We start from the raw sequence: 18162 nt of genomic DNA on the forward strand, positions 1-18162 counted from the left end.
TAGTATATAATAACATAATACATGGAGGAGATTCCAAAAATACATACTGCAAATTTATTGTTAAAATTATTATCCTTTTTATGGGATAAAATAATCTACTCATGAATGGAATGAATATACCTTCTTCATTTGACTCATTTTTCGACATTTAGATAGGATGAAAAGATAATGAAAGTTTAAATTTATTTATTTATTTATTTACAATGCAAATACACTAATGTAATAACATTGAAAGATAAAATAATAAGCTAGTCCTTGTGCTATTTTTCTTCCAAATTTATAGGTGACAAAGTCCAAGATAAGGTTAGAATTTCACGTGTACAATTTTTATAAAAATTTGGGCCCAAATAAACATTAAAACTATAAATTTTTGAATTAGATGGCTTAAATTGATAAATTGATTAGAAATATTTCACTCAATTAGCACTTTTAACGAATAATATTGAGTTATTTAAGAAATTTGGAACTATTCAAGAAACACAAACTAAACACAAATCAGAAGATGGAATATAAAATGGGAAGATAATACCTACATATTGAAATTAGTCAATGTTAATTCTGTCATTCTCAAACTGTTCAAGGACTCAAACTGTTCAAGATTGTCTAGAGGACAGTCACAGCCAGGATTACATGAGCTGCCAACCTTGGAAAACGAAAATTCCCAAAGCTACATACAAAAGTTACAATTGTGCGGCAATTTGCCGCGGGCGCGACTACTCGCGTGTTAATGGTAACTTTCTTTATTGAGATTAGTTATTTTGTTAATTAATTATATTTCTACATTGTTGGAAATCGATGTTTCATCGTTGCAGAGCTAGTAAAGGATAGCTCTATCTGCTATCTCTAATGATAGAAAAGGATAGCAACATCAATTTTAATCAAAGACTGTCATTATAACGTGAACACCATAGAGCTAGAGATAGATAGCTAGATAGATAGCTTGATAGATAGCCAGATAGATAGCTAGATAGATAGCCTGATAGATAGCTAGATAGATAGCTAGAGAAAGGAGCAACAATGATATTATCACAACAGTGTACTGATTCCACCAATTTGGGTCGAATAGAGGCTTGGATGGATCTCTCCAGAGCCAAGATCTGATTTTCGGGTCTTGAAGTCAAGTCTGCATTAAATTGCATTTCAAGCATTCCTACAGAGATCAATCAAGGGATCCTTGAGCCATTTGCGGTCCAAGTGAGCTCCACGTTACCATGGCAGTATTTGATTAACATTGGTGTTGCTATCCTTGTCTATCATTCAAAAAACGAGAGAGCTTCAACCATTTCTACCTCAGCAACGTTCCCTCATCGTTTATCAACAATGTAGAAATAGAATATGATTTTTGATATTAGAAATATTCAAAATTGAAGATATTACTTTGTGAAAATAATTAATAATAAAATAATAATAAATTAAGCCTTTATTTAGTCTCCAGACAACATTTTTCAATACATCATTAGAAAAAAAATTTACAATCCATTACAAACCATTCATCTTCAGTTTTCAATACACTAGAGAAATTCTTTTTTTTTATATAAATACATAAATAAATCTTCAAATGAAATAGAGTCCGTACAGTCGTACAAATTTAGTTTTTACTCCTGTTATACAGGAGTATTTTTTCCTTCCTCGAGCAAAATGAAAAATTATACGAGGGCAGTTTTTCCTTAAAAAAAAACTGCCCTTGTGAAAATAATTGAGGATTGAAAATTTTGTGGAGTGAACAACTACATGACTTAAATTAATTATTATTTAATCCTAAATAAATGCTGTAAATCACCCCGAAAACTTATGCTACTGTAGACATTGACAACAGGGTTAACAGCTAGATGGAGATTCGATGAGAACTACTATCCAAAAATTTAGGATTTTCGTTAAATAATAATTATATATTAATCAGCATTTGAATAAATGCATTCTCTATTTAATAACATCTGTGACTTAAATTATTTTGGAATATGTGTAACATTACCTGAATTTGGGGGAGGAATAAGCACAAGGTTACCTTATTTTCTCTCTCCGTATCATTTTGATGATGTAATTGATGTATGAATCAATAAAGAATAAAAAAGAAATAGAACTATCTAGGAATATATATAATCTCAATTATGGAAATTCATTACGTAATCGATAAAAATATATCCTCTTGATGAATAAAATATAATTGATGATTTTAAATAAGAATAGACATTATTGATATTACATCAGATAAACCGGTATCAGCTATATTCTATAATAGGTAGTGGCAAGGCAGAGAATCGACAACACAGTTCTCCTTTCTTTCTCTTCTGTCATTAAAACGTGAACCTCACTATAGTGATGATTGTCTTGAATAATTGTATCTCAAACATTCCTTCAGAGATTGAACAAGGAAGCCTTGAACTGCTTGTGGTTATCTAGAATCTAAAATTTAAAAAAAGATAGAATTGGCTTATACGCTTAATCACGTCTGAATAGAGATGTCAATCCCGGGATCCCGGTCCATTTTTGATACCTAACAAACCCGGGATTCTTAAGCGTCAATCCCGGGATTTTTGGGATTGGAAAACCTGAAATTGTGAATCGTATTTTTCCAAAAACAATTAAATATAGAATTTATTTATGGTGATGAATATGAGTTTTGGATGGTTAATTTATTGTTCCAAGTGTTTGACTAATTTATTCTACAGGCACAGCCCTACAGTTGCATAATATACTTAATAATGTACTCTGTAATGGCTAAATAGAATTCGCATTATCGGTTTGTATTATTCGCGGAATGGTTGTTGATCGGTTGTTATGTCTCTAGGTTTGTTTCTGTACACAGCACCACTATTACAAGTCTAGACTAGTGAGTACAGAATGTAATATTATATTTATTACATCACATATAATAATTATTATTTTAATTACATTCTATACTCACTGGTCTAGACGGTGAAATATTTGCAATATAGTGCTGATGTCATTTACTTGAAATGCACTTAGAACTCTCTTCTCTTTTGGTAGAGAGTTAGTGGGGAGGATATTTTTAATATTCTTTCCGAAGAATGGACATTGATATGTCCAAAGCTCCGCCAATTTATGTAGATGCATAACAATATGATTATTATCTATAGTTATTATATTACAAATTCCTTTTTCCTATCATATACAGTTCAATAATTATTTTCTTAGTCTATATTATGTAAATTCATCTATAATTTTGCTGTATTGTAAGCTATTGTATATAAGTGTATAAGTCAGTATATATTGTAATCTACAAAAATAAAGTACTCAATCAATCAATCAATCTCTTTCACCAACATAAGTAGAATATCTAGTTGAAGTAAATATAGTTGGCTCTACAAAATTTCATTTAGTAGAGTAGTGGTTCAGCTTACGTGTTTTTTGGTCAGTATGGCGTCTTACAAAAATTATTCTATCCTATTATTAATTCAAGTGATATTAATTCAATTTACAGTATTTGAAATGATAAAAGTTTGAACTCTATCTCGTCCTGATGTAGGATAGAAATGCTTTTGTTCTACATAAAAAAGACTCTGCTGAGTCATCTTGCTAACTGAAGGTAGGACATCAAATAAAAAAAATACTCCCAATCTTGGAAACATTTATAGATATAGAATGTTAAATTTTAATATTATTCCTAAGTATTTTTTCATTTTAATAATATCCTCTCCCTCTATAATGAGCCCTTTTTCATCTCCACACACTGTTACTGAACATGTAATTGAGGAGGAACAATTGCAAAAATACATGAAACTGGTTTTTGCCAATCCCGGGATCAGTCTCGGGATCCCCGGGATTGATATTGGATAATCCCGAAATACCGGGACTGGAAATCAGTCCCGGGATTGACATCCCTACGTCTGAACTATTCAAGTAATTAACATCAAATTTTGCATAAAAATTATTAATTTACCAAAGATGGTTTCGTGCCTATTTTTAATTCTTCAAGATTCTAATTGGTCAAGTTTTTAATGATACCCTTGCAGAGCACGGGCCAACGGCTAGTCTAAAATATTGAAAAAAATTGGCTTATTCACGTACACTAATGACGCATCACCACGTCTGAACTACTCAACTGATTAACTTAAAATGTTGCATATACCGAGGATAGTTATAGGCCAATTTTAAACTCTCCAAGATTTCAGAACGTCAAGTTTTTAATTGGACTCTTCTTGAGCAAGGGTTATCTGCTAGTTATTTATAAAGGTCAAGAGTTCAATTTTTTGCTTCCTTTTGAAAAGGAGGTGGTTGAATAGGAGAGTGAAGATTGATTGAAAATTAAACAAATGAGGAAATACCACCAGAAGAAGAAGTAGAAAAAGAAGGAGATAAGGAGTAGGAGGGGGTGGAAGAGTACGGTGACGATGAGAAGAAGGAGGAGGAAGGAATGAGTTGATTAAAAATGAAAAAAAGTTCATAAAACCAGAAAAATTGTAACAGCAAAAATGAAGAAGAGGAAGGAGATGGTGAAGAAAAGGAGGGAGGTAAGAAAGGGAGGAGGAGGAGGAGGAGGAGGAAGAGGAGGCAATGGATTGATTGAAAATGAAAGAAAGTCAAAAGGACTCATTGAGCTTCAATGAATAGAAAAGGATGCTTTGACAGTAATGGAGTACTGCTTCCTCTTTATTCTTCTCCATTCTGTTCTTCTTCTTTGTTTTCTTCTTGTTCTTCTTTTTCTCCTCCTCCTTCTTCTTCTTCTTCTTCTTACTCCTTTTTTCTTTCTCCATATCCTTCTCCTCCTCCTCGTACTACCCTTCATCTTCTACTTCTCCTTTTTCTTCACCCTCTTTCTCCCTCTTATTTGGTAGAGAGTTAGTGGGGAAGATATTTCTAATATTCTTTCCGAAGAATGGACATTGATATGTCCAAAGCTCCGCCAATTTATGTAGATGCATAACAATATGATTATTATCTATAGTTATTATATTACAAACTGCTTTTTTATATCATATACAGTTCAATAATTATTTTCTTAGTTCATATTATGTAAATTCATCTATAATTTTGCTGTATTGTAAGCTATTGTATATAAGTGTATAAGCCAGTATATACTGTAATCTACATAAATAAAGTACTCAATCAATCAATCAATCTCCTCCTCCTCGTACTACCCTTCATCTTCTACTTCTCCTTTTTCTTCTCCCTCTTTCCCTTATTCTTTCCCTTCATCTCCTTCTCCTCCTCCTTCTACTCCTCCATGTTCTCCTTCTTGCTTCTTCACCTTCTTCTCCTTCCTCTCCTCTTTCTCCTACCTCTTCATTCTCCAATTGTTATTTTACTTGATTTCAATCCTTGAATCCTTATTTATTTAATTTCAAAATAATTATTCTCTCACTGTTTACTATTCTTGTTCTTCTTCCTCCTCCTTCTCTTTCTATCCCTACATTCAATGGGAGAGAGTCTCACCGCTTTCTTCTTCTTCGTAAGCTATCTCTCCATTTCAATAATGATTATCATGAGAAAGACGTTTTGTCTTAGTTTGGATCGATTGAATGAACACACACTGCAATGTGATATCTCATCCATATAGGATGCTTATGTGAATCGTACCTGGAAAGATGTGAAGAAGAGGAGAAAGAAGAGGAGAAAGATGGGGGATAAACAAGAAGAAGAAGGAGAAGAAAAGAAGTGGTAGATGATGAAGAAGGAGAAGAGGAATGAGATGGTGAAGAAGAAGATGAAGGAGAAGAGATGATGAAGAAGGAGAAGAGGAATGAGAAGGTGAAGAAGAAGATGAAGGAGAAGAGGGAGAAGAAGGAGATGGAGGAAATGAAGAAGGTGGTGACGAAAAAGGAGAAGGAGAAGATGAAGTAAAAGAGGAAGAAAAAAATAATGTGAAGGAGAATAAGGAAGAGTGAGAGTACGAGGAGGAGGAGGAGAAGGAAATGTAAACATTGAAGAAGGAGAGGAAGAAGGGAGAAGAAGGAGTAGAATGAGAAGAAGAAGAAGATGGGAGAGCAGGAGGAGGAGGAGAAGAAGAAGGAAAAGTAGAAAAAGGAGTTGAAGAAGTAGAGTAAGATGGAAAAGAAGAAAAAGGAGTTGAAGAAGTAGAGTAAGATGGAAAAGAAGGGAAGGAAGAAAAAGATGAATAAGTAATATAAGGAGGAGGAGAGAAGATGAAGAAGAAGGAAAAGTAGAAAAAGGAGTTGAAGAAAGGAGAGTAAAATGGAAAAGAAGGGAAGGAAGAAAAGAATGAATAAGTAGAAAAAGGAGAGGGTTTGGAAGGAGAAGAGGGAGGGAGAATGATAACAGAAAAAGGAGGAGTAGAAGAAATAATATTGATGGAGAGAATATTTAAGAGATAGTTGACAAGTATATAGTGAGGTCCACGTTATAATGGCAGTGAAGAAAGATAGGAGAAAAACGTTGCCAAGTCTCTCCATTTTGCCACTGACTGTACACAGCTGTTACTCAATTCATCCCATTAAATTTGATCTAATATTAATTATCATTTCCTTGATAAAATAATCAATTAAATGTCAAATTAATCAAGAAAATATTTTTTTCATAATTTGATTCGAAAATTTGCTTTCATAACTAAGATCAGATTTTTTTTATACAAATCTGAAATGGCGGCTAATTTGAAAAGCTGTGATACAACAATCTGAATTTTTAAACAACAGAAATTAAGTTATTTGGTAGGTACTCTATTCCAATTTCTTTTAAAAATAATATAAAAATAGAAATCCTATTTAAAATGAGTAATTTCAATGGAAATAATTCTAAAATAACCTATTAATATTATTTATACCGGTTCGGGTAGGTCTAACCTATAAAAAATGTAGGCTAACTGAAGCATGGAGGATGGTTAATTATCAAATATTAAAATGTCATTTCAGGTATTTTAATTTGTGTTTCTCATACGGTAATGTCTAAAAATTATTTAATTCTTTCAAAAATACATCTCAAATCAATTATATGACTTGTGTACTCAAGTATTTCGATAGAATGAAGAAAAAAAATGGCGACTGATAATGAATTGTTTACTTTTGTACAGTCACTGTCAAAAGTAAAAATAAAATATTCTGGCAAATAGACAACATTGCAAAGCTAGAGAGAGATAGCGCTATCGGTTTTGTTGTATGATAGAAAAGGACAGCAACAGTATTGTCAATCGTAAACTGCCATTATAACATGAACTCCTCACTATAGTTGAAATAATGCGACCGTGAGAAGGAAGAACAGAAGATTTTGTAGGAAGAGGAGGACGAGGCGGTGGTGAAGGAGGAGGTGGTGGGGGACTGATGAGTATATAGAAGATAAGTTTCAATGTTGACAAAGAGAGGGTTGGAACATTAGCAAGGGGAGGTAAGAAAGCGAGAGAGATTGAGTGAGAGAGAGTTAAAGTGAATAGCACATGCTCACATAATAATATGATCTTAGCTTCACCCTCTGGGCTTTCAATGGTTGAATTATTCAGTTGAGAACGTTATTTGCATTTCTCTTTGCTATCAACTTCTCCTTCTCCTCCTCCTTCTCCTTTACATACTCCTTCACTTTCTCCTTCTTCTTTTCTCTTCTTCATGTAGTATTAATTCCGATCATCATGGGTCGATTTATTTTCAATCAACCCATTTCCTTCTCTTTCTCCTTATCTTCCTCCTCAATTCACCTTCTTCTTCACCATCTCTCTCTTTTTCTCTTCATCCTTCTCCTCCTTCCACTTGCTTTCTTTTCCTTCTTTCTTCTACTTCCTTCTCCTTCTTCATATTTCCCTTCTTCTCCATCTACTTTTTCTCTACTCCTGTTTCTTCTTATTCATCTTCTTCTCAATCGTTTTCCCTTCTTCTCCTACTCTGTCTTTCTCCACTTCCCTCTGTTCTTCTTCTTCTCCTCCTTCTCCCTCTTTTCTCTTCTCAATCTCCTTCTTCTTCTCCCTCTCCTTCTTCTTCTCCTCTTCCTTCTCCTCTTTTACCTACTCTCCTTCTCCTCCTTCTTCTTTTGTTTCTGCATCCTTCTCCTTCTCCTTCTTTGTCGTCTTCTTTTTCTTCTTCTTCGCCTTCATCTTCTTATTTCTTTTCTCGTCCATCTTCTTCTTCTCTACTCCCGTTTATACTTATACTCATTTTCTTCTCAATCTTTTCTTCTTTCTTCTCCCACTTTGTCTTTCTCCACTTCCCCTTGTTCTTCTTCTTCTCCTCCTTCTCCCCTTTCCTCTTCACAATCTTCTTCTTCTTCTTCACCAATGTTCTCTTCTTTTCCTCCATCTCTTTCTTCTCCTTATCCCTCTCTTCCTAATTTTTTTGCTATTATTATCCCTCTTCTCCTTCTTCACATTTTTCTAAATCAGAGTCCAATTCCAATCAGATCTTCTCTCATTCCAGCTGATTACATAATTTATTTACATTATTCCCGTTTACATCCAAGAGAGTAAACCATCAGTTGATTCAATTTCAACACAGTAATTATAAGGCTCAACACGGGAGCTGCACGTGTGATAATGATTATGATGATGATATGTAATCACATATGTGATATATGTCTCCATTTACATGATAATAATATATTATCATATATTATGTCGGGTCACACGTGCCAGTCTCGTCTCAATAACAATAGAGAGGTCCACGCTATAATGGCAGTACCTATATGATTAACATTGGTGTTGCTATCATTTGTCTAACTTCCTTGTATCATATTAAAATAATATCATGATACAAATTTTGTATCATCTTCCTATCATCTTTGCATATTTGGTTTAGTTTGGTTGATTGGACCGAAATCATTATTTATTTATTTATTCATATGAAAATACAATTCAGGTAAAAACAACAGGCATTTGCCCAAAACTGCTTCAAACCTTAATTTGGAATACACAGTCTAAAGGTTATGCTACTTACGTAACTTAAATTCGTACACAATTTTGAGTCCAAAAAATGTATCTACTACAATTTTGAATTTATCAGATTGATCAATTTCCAAATACAAATCCCAAAAAAAAAAACTCTTCCTTCACAATAATTGCAAAAAATATTGAAATTTCCACTCAAATCCGTGAATAAGGATCATTATCCATGATAAGGCTGAATACAATTTCAACGCATTTTTCAATAGGTTCCATGGGTTATTCTTAGATTCTTTCCCTGTTGTAACACGTAGAATAAGGCATGCCGATAGAAAAAATACAAAATATCTAAATTCACCAGCTCTGACTATCTTAAAGAATTATATGCTTATTGTGTATGATAAATGAGAAAAAGAAGGTACAACATCAGCCAGGTTGTCTTATAATAATATTAAGAAATTGTTCAGGTCTGAATTGAAATTTGCGCAACTGAACCATAATGTTGAGTATAGAATCAGCTGTGATAGTATATTGCCATGTTGCAAATCTGGAGTGCAGAAAAATTTTTTCCCCCACTAGAGCGGAAAAGTGATTCTTTGTGTTCTGTAATCAGTGCAGGAATGGCCACTTTTTAAGGTAGCTGTAGGAAATAGTATATTTCGCACCTAGGGCCGAAAATGAGACTTTTCCGGCTTGAAATCGGTTTTCAAGTCCGAGGCCGTAGGCCGAGGACTAGAAAAGATTCAGAGCCGGAAAAACATTTTTGCCAGTGGTGCGAACGCTATTTTTCGCCACACACAAAAAATAAACAATATATAATATGAGAATAATTGTTTATTAAGCACTTCCGAGAGCAGAAGTAGAAGCTCATAGCTCTAGCAAATCTGAATATCAGAAAATTGTCCAAGTATTTTTATTTTTTATTCTTATTTGTCTAAAAAACCTAGAAGATTATGTTCAATTATGTGGGAGGTTGAGTTTATACTTTTTTATTTTTTCAAATGACAATAAGATGATATTATTATAAATGTTTTAATTATTGAATAATAAACACAAATAATGAAAAGTTTTTGATCAGCTGTTTTAGCACACTTGAAATTTGGCCAATCTGAATGTCAACGGAAGTTTAGGTTAGAAGTTTTATCCTACTCTGAAAATCGAATTTGAATAGTTTATCATATATATCTCATCTGTATTTCATTCTCCAAATAAAATGATAGTATATTATTGCAGAATACTTTATTCAATTCTAGAAGCATAAACTGATTCCGTTTATCCACCATGTTTCATGATAAACGCAGTACAAAGGAGGCTTGAGGTAAGATTCTATTATACTCTGAAAATTGAATTTGTATAGTTTATAATATCTCATTTGTATTTCATTCATCCAAATAAAATGATAGTATCTTATTGCAAAATACTCTATTCAATTCTATAAGCATATACTGATTCCATTTCATAAACTATTTTTTATGTGAACACGTTCACATCAAATCAGAATCAGCTGACTTCAAGGTTTTTTTACAGCCCTAGGGCCGTAAAACTTTTACCGGCCTGTTCAGAAAACAATCACTTTCGGCCTCCATATGATGCACGAAAACCAGCTCATTACATCCAAGTGGGGCGAAAATAAGTATTCGGCTGCATGGAGGGTAATTAGCAAAAATACCAAGCCAGCAAAGTCCACTGTTACTTATCTTACTGCAGAAGAATTCAATCAACACTTGATCCGTACTGTGGAGAGAATTCCTGAAGATATTGATGCATATGAAGTTCTCTCTGAGCATCAGCTTCTAGTCCCAACTCTTAATACACAAGTATCATTTGAAATGAAAGAGGTCATTTGTGATCACATTTAGGATATAGTTTCCAAGATGAAAGCCTCCTCCAGTAAGGGCATTTATTCTCATTCCAGCACCTTGATCAAACAAGTCATCAGATTTATATTATTGCCATTAACAACCTGTTTAAACGCCTGCATAAGAGAAGCCGTTTTTCCATCTCTGCTTAAACATTCCAAAACAGTGCCTATTCACAAGAAAGGAGACAAAAACTCACCGGATAACTTTAGACCTATATCTGTTCCACCTATCTTTAGCAAGATTCTCGATTATGTTATTACCATTCAACTATATGATTTCTTCAATTCCAATAGTTTGCTTTCGAGCTCTCAGTATGGCTTTAGAAAAGGTGGTGTACTATTGATGCTGTTAGTTCAGTGGTGACCGATGCCGAGAATGGTTTCAATGATAGAAAGTATGTGGGCCTGGTTCTATTAGATTTGAGTAGAGCTTTTGATGTGGTTAATCACAGCATTCTGTTGGGAAAGTTGGAATATCTTGGTGTTCGTAATAATTCTCTGCATATATTGAAGTCATTTTTAGAGGATCGTAGTCAGACTGTTTGTGTCAATTCAAGTTTTTCAAAGCCTGTAACTGTACCACATGGCGTCCCTCAGGGTTCCATCCTAGGACCATTGATTTTCCTGGTGATGATGAATGATATCGAATCCAGTATTGGGTCAAGGGTTTTGTGCTATGCTAATGATTAGTCTATATTCCAGTCCTCAGTGCTCTCAAGCAGAAAATGTACAGACATCAAGATGAGGCAGCAGCTTGGTTCAGGACAAACCGCCTTTTCCTGAACACATATAAAACTCAAATGTTGGTGCTAAGCCTGAGGCAGGTCATTGACGGAGCAAAGAATGCGAAGCTGCTAGGTATCACTCTTGATCAGAGACTTACTTGGATCCCCCACATAGAAATTGTTTGTTCAAAGCTCAGCAGAGTGATTTACCTGCTTCGGAATTTGAAAGATTGTGTACCTAAGAACTATTTGAGAATTTGTTACTTTGCATTCTTTCAGAGCGTCTATACTTATGGATTGGTCTTTTGGGGTTGTGCTCCAGAAGTTCAAAGGGTGCTACTATGACAAAAGAAGGCATTGCGTATCATCTCTGGTGCAGCTTATCTGGAGCACTGTAAGCCACTATTCATAAATGAAAATATTATGACCATTCATTGGATGGTGGTTTTCAAACTCTTAAAGAACATGAGGAAGAACATTGACACTTATCATTGTAGAGAAGACATTCACAGCTACAATACAAGGAATAGAATCAGAATAGATGTGCCCTTTACAAGATTGAGCAAGATTTTGACTATAGTGAGGTCCACGTTATAATGGCAGTGGATAAAGATAGAAGAACAGCGTTGCTTACTCTCCGCCTTAATTAATTGTATATCTACACTGTCAAAAACAGAGTTGGCATCGTTGCGGAGCTAGAAAATGATAGAGTCACCTGCTTTGTCAAATGATGGACAAGGATAGCAACATCAAAGTTGATCAAATACTGTCATTATAACGTGGACCTCACTATAGTCCTGGCCACTTATCTATAACATTTTTCAATATCCTCCCTATTACAGTCAGGGAACTACCAATTGTTTCATTTCGGAAAAGATTGGAGAATCTCATTTTAAAGAATCCCATATATTCTTTTTATGAGTTCCTTCATCTGCCTGTTTCGGATTATTTTTAGACTAAAGTTTGCTTGTTATGTCATTTCTCTTGTGTGAGGTCTGCTTTTATTAATTCTGATTCTAGTGCATAAGATTATTATTATTAATTAGGTCTGTTTCTATCAATTCTCATAGTGCCAATTTCATTTTTTGTAATGCTCGTTTTTTGTTTTTTTGTTATAGTATTAATGACGCTTTTCGACTTGTTATATTTTTATTGACATCTCCTATTGCATTGTTATTACTTTCATGGAATAAAAGTATTCTTATGCATAATCTTCTTGTGGTGAGGTCCGCGTTATAATAGCAGTATTTGATTAACATTGGTGTTGCTATCCTTGTCTATCATTCGATGAAACTGATAGCGCTATCCCTTTCCATCTCTGCAACGTTGCCAGATCATTTTCCAACAATGTAGAACTATAATCAGTTAACTATTACATTTCAATCTTGAAAATTTATCAAATTATTAAAAAAAATTATTTTTTTGACGAATAAAATGCAACTGATAATTTTCAACATGAATGAACAGTTGATATTACATCAGATACACCTGTATCAGCTATTCTCTATAGAAGGCAGTTGCAAGGTAGAGAATTGGCAACACTCTCTCCCCATTTTTCACCACTGTGATTGAAAAGTGGACCACACTGTGTTAGTTTATGGAAAACTATTGTTTTTTGTTAGTTCTATTATTTTGATTGTTAGTTTTGTTAGTTCTATTATTATCATTTTTGTCATAGTCATTCAATTTCAGCTGTTTTCCATGCATGAAATTAAGCCAGTAAAAGCTTTTTGCAAAAATATAAACATATGATTCTTATTACAGCATACACTACTGTAATGAATCCATATGTTCTCTTCACAGTCGAGTATGTTTCCTAGTTCCGAAATAGGAACAGCAAAACTGCTACAAAAAAACCACCCTCAGCGCTCCAGGTGGAAGTTTTGTCAAATTCTACAAAATTCCTGATTCGGGATTTGTAAACTAGGTTATGTTTATAGATGCATGTAGTAACTTCAGCACATACAGGTAAAGTTTTCTATTTCTTAAATTATTCTTCTTTAGATTATTATGACAAAAAAGTGTATGTTACTAATACTTGGACGTGAATGTCTTTTGCAGTGCTCGAATGAAATTATTGTCAAGGCGTTAGCCGAGAAACATCATTCTCACCTGCAAAAGGCCCCTTCCCGTCCTTGTGACGTGAGATACTATTTTGTTGAATATTGGAATATCAATTTGTACGTTTACGTTCACGTGAGCAAAAGTGAATATTGATATAAACGTTGGGGTAGCAAGGATTTTCAATGGCATACATGTGAACATTTTCTATTCATGTGTGAACAGCTCAATAGAAACACACACGTTTTATAAAGTTGGAAGCAACTTTTACGAGTAAACACTCCCATTCATATGAATGTAGATTATTATCATTTACTAAGAGTATTGCATTCACTAGAGTTGTGGATGCTTTTGTAACTTGAATATAAGTTTTCAAATCGGACACTGAAGTTTGAATGCATCTGTCCCATAATAGTTGGGTTTGATTTGACGGTGTGAACACTGACATTTGAATAGACAAGTTTCATAATAATTTGAAAGCGGCGCCATATTACGGTCGCGTTAAGCTGGGTTCACACATATCAGTTAACATAATAGATGGAGAAAAAGAAGAAGAATAGGAAGAAGATGGAGAAGAAGAAGAAGAAAAAGAAGTAGATGAAGAGGAAGAAGATGGAGAAGAAGAAGAAGAAGAAGAAGAAGAAGATGATGATGATGATGATGATGATGAGATGATGATGATGATGATGATGATGATGCTGATGATGATAATGAAGAAGAAGAAGAAGAAGAAGAAGAAGAAGATGATGATGATGATGATGATGATGATAATGATGAAGAAGAAGAAGAAGAAGAAGAAGAAGAAGAAGAAGAAGAAGAATGATGATGATGATGATGATGATGATAATGATGAGAAGAGAAGAAGAAGAAGAAGAAGAAGAAAGAAGAAGAAAAGAAGAAGAGATGATGATGATATGATGATATGTTGATGATAATGATGAACAAAAAGAAGAAGAAGAAGAAGAAGAAGAAAAGAAGAAGAAGAAGAAAAAAGAAGACGAAGAAGAAGAAGAAGAAGAAGAAGAAGAATGATGATGATGATGATGATGATAATGAGAAGAAGAAGAAGAAGAAGAGAAGAAGAAGAGAAGAAAGAAGAGAAGAAGAAGATGATGATGATATGATGATGATGTTGATGATAATGATGAACAAAAAGAAGAAGAAGAAGAAGAAGAAGAAGAGAAGAAGAAGAGAGAAGAAGAAGAAGAAGCAGAAAGAAGAAAAAGAAGTGAAAAGAAAAGAAGGAGAAGAGAAGAAGGAAAAGAAGAGAAAGAAGAAGAAGAAGAAGAAGAAGAAGAAGAAGGAAAGAATTAGTAAGAAGTGGAACAAGGGCAAGAGAGATGGAGAACAAGAATAACAAGAAGATGGAGAAGTGGAAGAAAAAGGGTAAATATGATGAGGAAGAAGACGATGAGGAAGATAAAGAGGAGGAAAAAAGAGGAACAAGAAGGATGAGGAGAACAGGAAAAAGAGGTAAGGGAAAGAGAAGGATGATGTTGAAAGGTTTTATGACGTGGACATACACGGATTGCGCCCATCGGTCAAATGAGAGTGATACATGGCACCTATACACACGTACACTGTTTACGTAGTGACGTCATCACTGGAAGTAGCATTATATTATTGTCCCGCTCACTCACTCGCTCTCTCTCACTCTCACTCTCTCTCTCTCTCTCTCTCTGTCTCTCTCTCTTCTTTAGAGTTGAATTTGTTTTCTTGTGTAAAGGGTGTGTGGCAGATGGAGATGACCAGGAGTCCTAATTCCGCCCTAATAAAGGCATACAATCAATCAATCAATCAATCAATCTCTCTCTCTCTCTCTCTCTCTCTCTCTGTTGAAGTGATAACGGTATAATATATACTTTCCGATATCCATCTGCTTTATAACGACCATTCCTTCCAATTCGACTCCTCTAAAAGTGTTCCATTGATTTATAACAATAACTTTGAACCTCCGTCACTCAGCGTAGCAAATATATCAACATTGTTCATTCTCTCACTCATGGTGACAGCCTCAAGGAGTCAATATATGTGCTAATTATCGTAAAGTTGATGGGGTGGTGTGGTTTTGACAAACCGGGGGATTCCCGGTCGTCAACCTTTTCAACATACTGTCAGAGCTGGAAATTCGATGTATTCATGATTTCGTCGTCCCGCAGTCGGGGCAAATCAATGGAACACTTTTGGGGTCTCAATTCATAGGAATTGGATTCAATAGGAAGGAATAAACTTTTCCTACAGTTACCTTGAAAAGTGGCTATTCGTGCACTGATTACAGAACGCAAAGAATTACTTTTCCGTTCTAGTGCGGGGAAAATTTTTTTCTGCACTCCAGATTTGCAACATGGCAACGCAAAATACCTAAATAATAAAATTACACAGGAAAACATTTGATGGATTTCAGGCAATTTTACCCATAATTACCCACTTTTCATATTCAATGGTAACTGTAGGAAAAATTTAATGTGAAATACGTGCGCAAAGTTCCTCTGCTGCACTCAACAAACCATTCCGCCCTCGCCTACGGCTCGGGCGTAAACGTTTCTTTCGGTGCAGCAAACTGTTACTTTGCGCACTAGTTGCACAAATAACTATTTTCATGTTATTTTGGACTAAAATTTTATAAAAATTGTACACGTTACATTTTAACCTTATCTTGGACTTTGTCACCTATAAATTTGGAAGAAAAATAGCAGGACTATCTTATTACTTTTTGTGTACTTGAGAAGTTGATATTGTGGTAATTATTCATATCGAATGAAAAAGACTAAGAAATTGTCAAAAAACCACTGATTTATTGATAATTAGAAAGACCGGTTTCGGTTATTACACCATTGTCAATCTCTGATGCAGAATTCTGCTGCTCTTGTATTTAGTTTTAGTTTATCAGAGATTGACAATGGTGTAATAACCGAAACCGGTCTTTCTAATTATCAATAAATCAATGGATTTTTGACAATTTCTTAGTCTTTTTCATTCAACACTATCTTATTATTTTATCTTCTAATGTTATTACATTGCGTCATTTGCATTGTAAATGAATGAAATAAAATACAAATTAAATAAATGAATGAATGATTGTTATAAAGCAGATGGTTGTCGGAAAGTTCATATACCGTTATCACTTCCAGAGAGAGTGAGAGAGAGAGAGACAGACAAATAATGTGACTGGCAGTGATGACGTCACGACGTAAATAATATACGTGTGTATCGGAGCCATGTATCACTCCCATTAGACCGCTGGGCGCAACTTGTGTATGTCCGGTAGGACGAGGAAGAAGAGGAGGAGAACTAGGAGATTGATAATGAAGAGAAGAAGAAGGAGAAAGCCGATGATACAGTGGAGAAGAAGGATGGAGAGAAGGACGTGATAATCCACTTTTTGACGCTGAGGCTTTCAAATTAATGTACCGACTGATATAATCTTCTGAGAGTAGAGAGATAATACCCTTTGGCTGATTGCCATTCTCTTGCTCTCTCTCTTTCTCCCTCTCTCTCCCACTCCCTCCCTCTTTATCCCTCTTTCTCTCTCCCTTGATTTTCTGGACATGACCTGATCTACAACTGTGTGCTCTCTAATAAGCCACCAAAACTAGCACAGAAATTCATAACTTTCAGGGGACTAAACATTTCAATAAACTCACTTTCTGGACTGATTTAACACAGACTCCACGGTTTCACATTGAAGCCTTACCTTCAGTTGATGATGAAATGGTAGAGACTTTAGAAAATATGGCATATATGACAAACATGCACATCATGTTACCCGGAGGATAAATAGAAAACGACATGTATCGTGGTTGACCAACGACAGACTGAAAATGACAAAGGAAATGAAAATCCCAGAGGCAAAGTTTTCACAATTAAAAGAGCAGAAGTGGCTATATTGAGGTCGACATTATAATGGCAGTATTTGATCAACATTGGTGTTGCTATCATTCCACAAAGCAGATAGCGCTATCATTTTCTAGCACTGCAACGTTGCCAGATCATTTTTTAACAATGTAGAAACATAATTAGGTAACAAATCATGCAATCTCAATCATGAAGATTAATTATTCAATCATTGAAAATTATATATTTTGTGACGAATGAAATATAATTTATTGATCATTTTGAACGAATTGAATTAACATTAAATATTACATCAGATATACCGGTATCAGTTATCCTCTATAGAAAGCAGTGCCATGGCAGAGAATCGACAAGACTGTTCTCCTACCTTTCTCCACTACGAGGATCCACGTGTACCTGGATTAATTGTTAATTCTTGTTGGGAATTATCAATTATTTTTCACAGATGGAAAATATATAGAATTTCCTTCTAGCTGTTTACCCTGTTGTCAATATTTGCAGTAGCAGAAGTCTTTGGGATGAATTACAGCATTTGATTTGGATCTTCGTTCAATATTAATTATTAATTATATTTCATTTTTGAATATATTTTTCAATGATTGAATGATGAATTTCCATAATTAAGATTGGATTTTTGATAATTTATTATATTTCTACATTGTTGGAGAACTATCTGGCAACTTTGCGGAGGTAGTAAAGGATACAGCTATCCGCTTTGTCTGATCACAGACAAGGATAGCAACACCAATGTTAATCAAATTCTGCCGTCTTAACATGGATCTCACTATAGAAGTTAGCCTACTCTTATAACAAAAATCTGGTGTGGTACACTCACCCAACATTCCTTGCGAAACTTTCCTTGAGTCTTTTTCCTGGGAAACTAATGG

The sequence above is a fragment of the Nilaparvata lugens genome, chromosome X, assembly GCF_014356525.2.
Source record: "Nilaparvata lugens isolate BPH chromosome X, ASM1435652v1, whole genome shotgun sequence".
Classification (NCBI taxonomy): domain Eukaryota; kingdom Metazoa; phylum Arthropoda; class Insecta; order Hemiptera; family Delphacidae; genus Nilaparvata; species Nilaparvata lugens.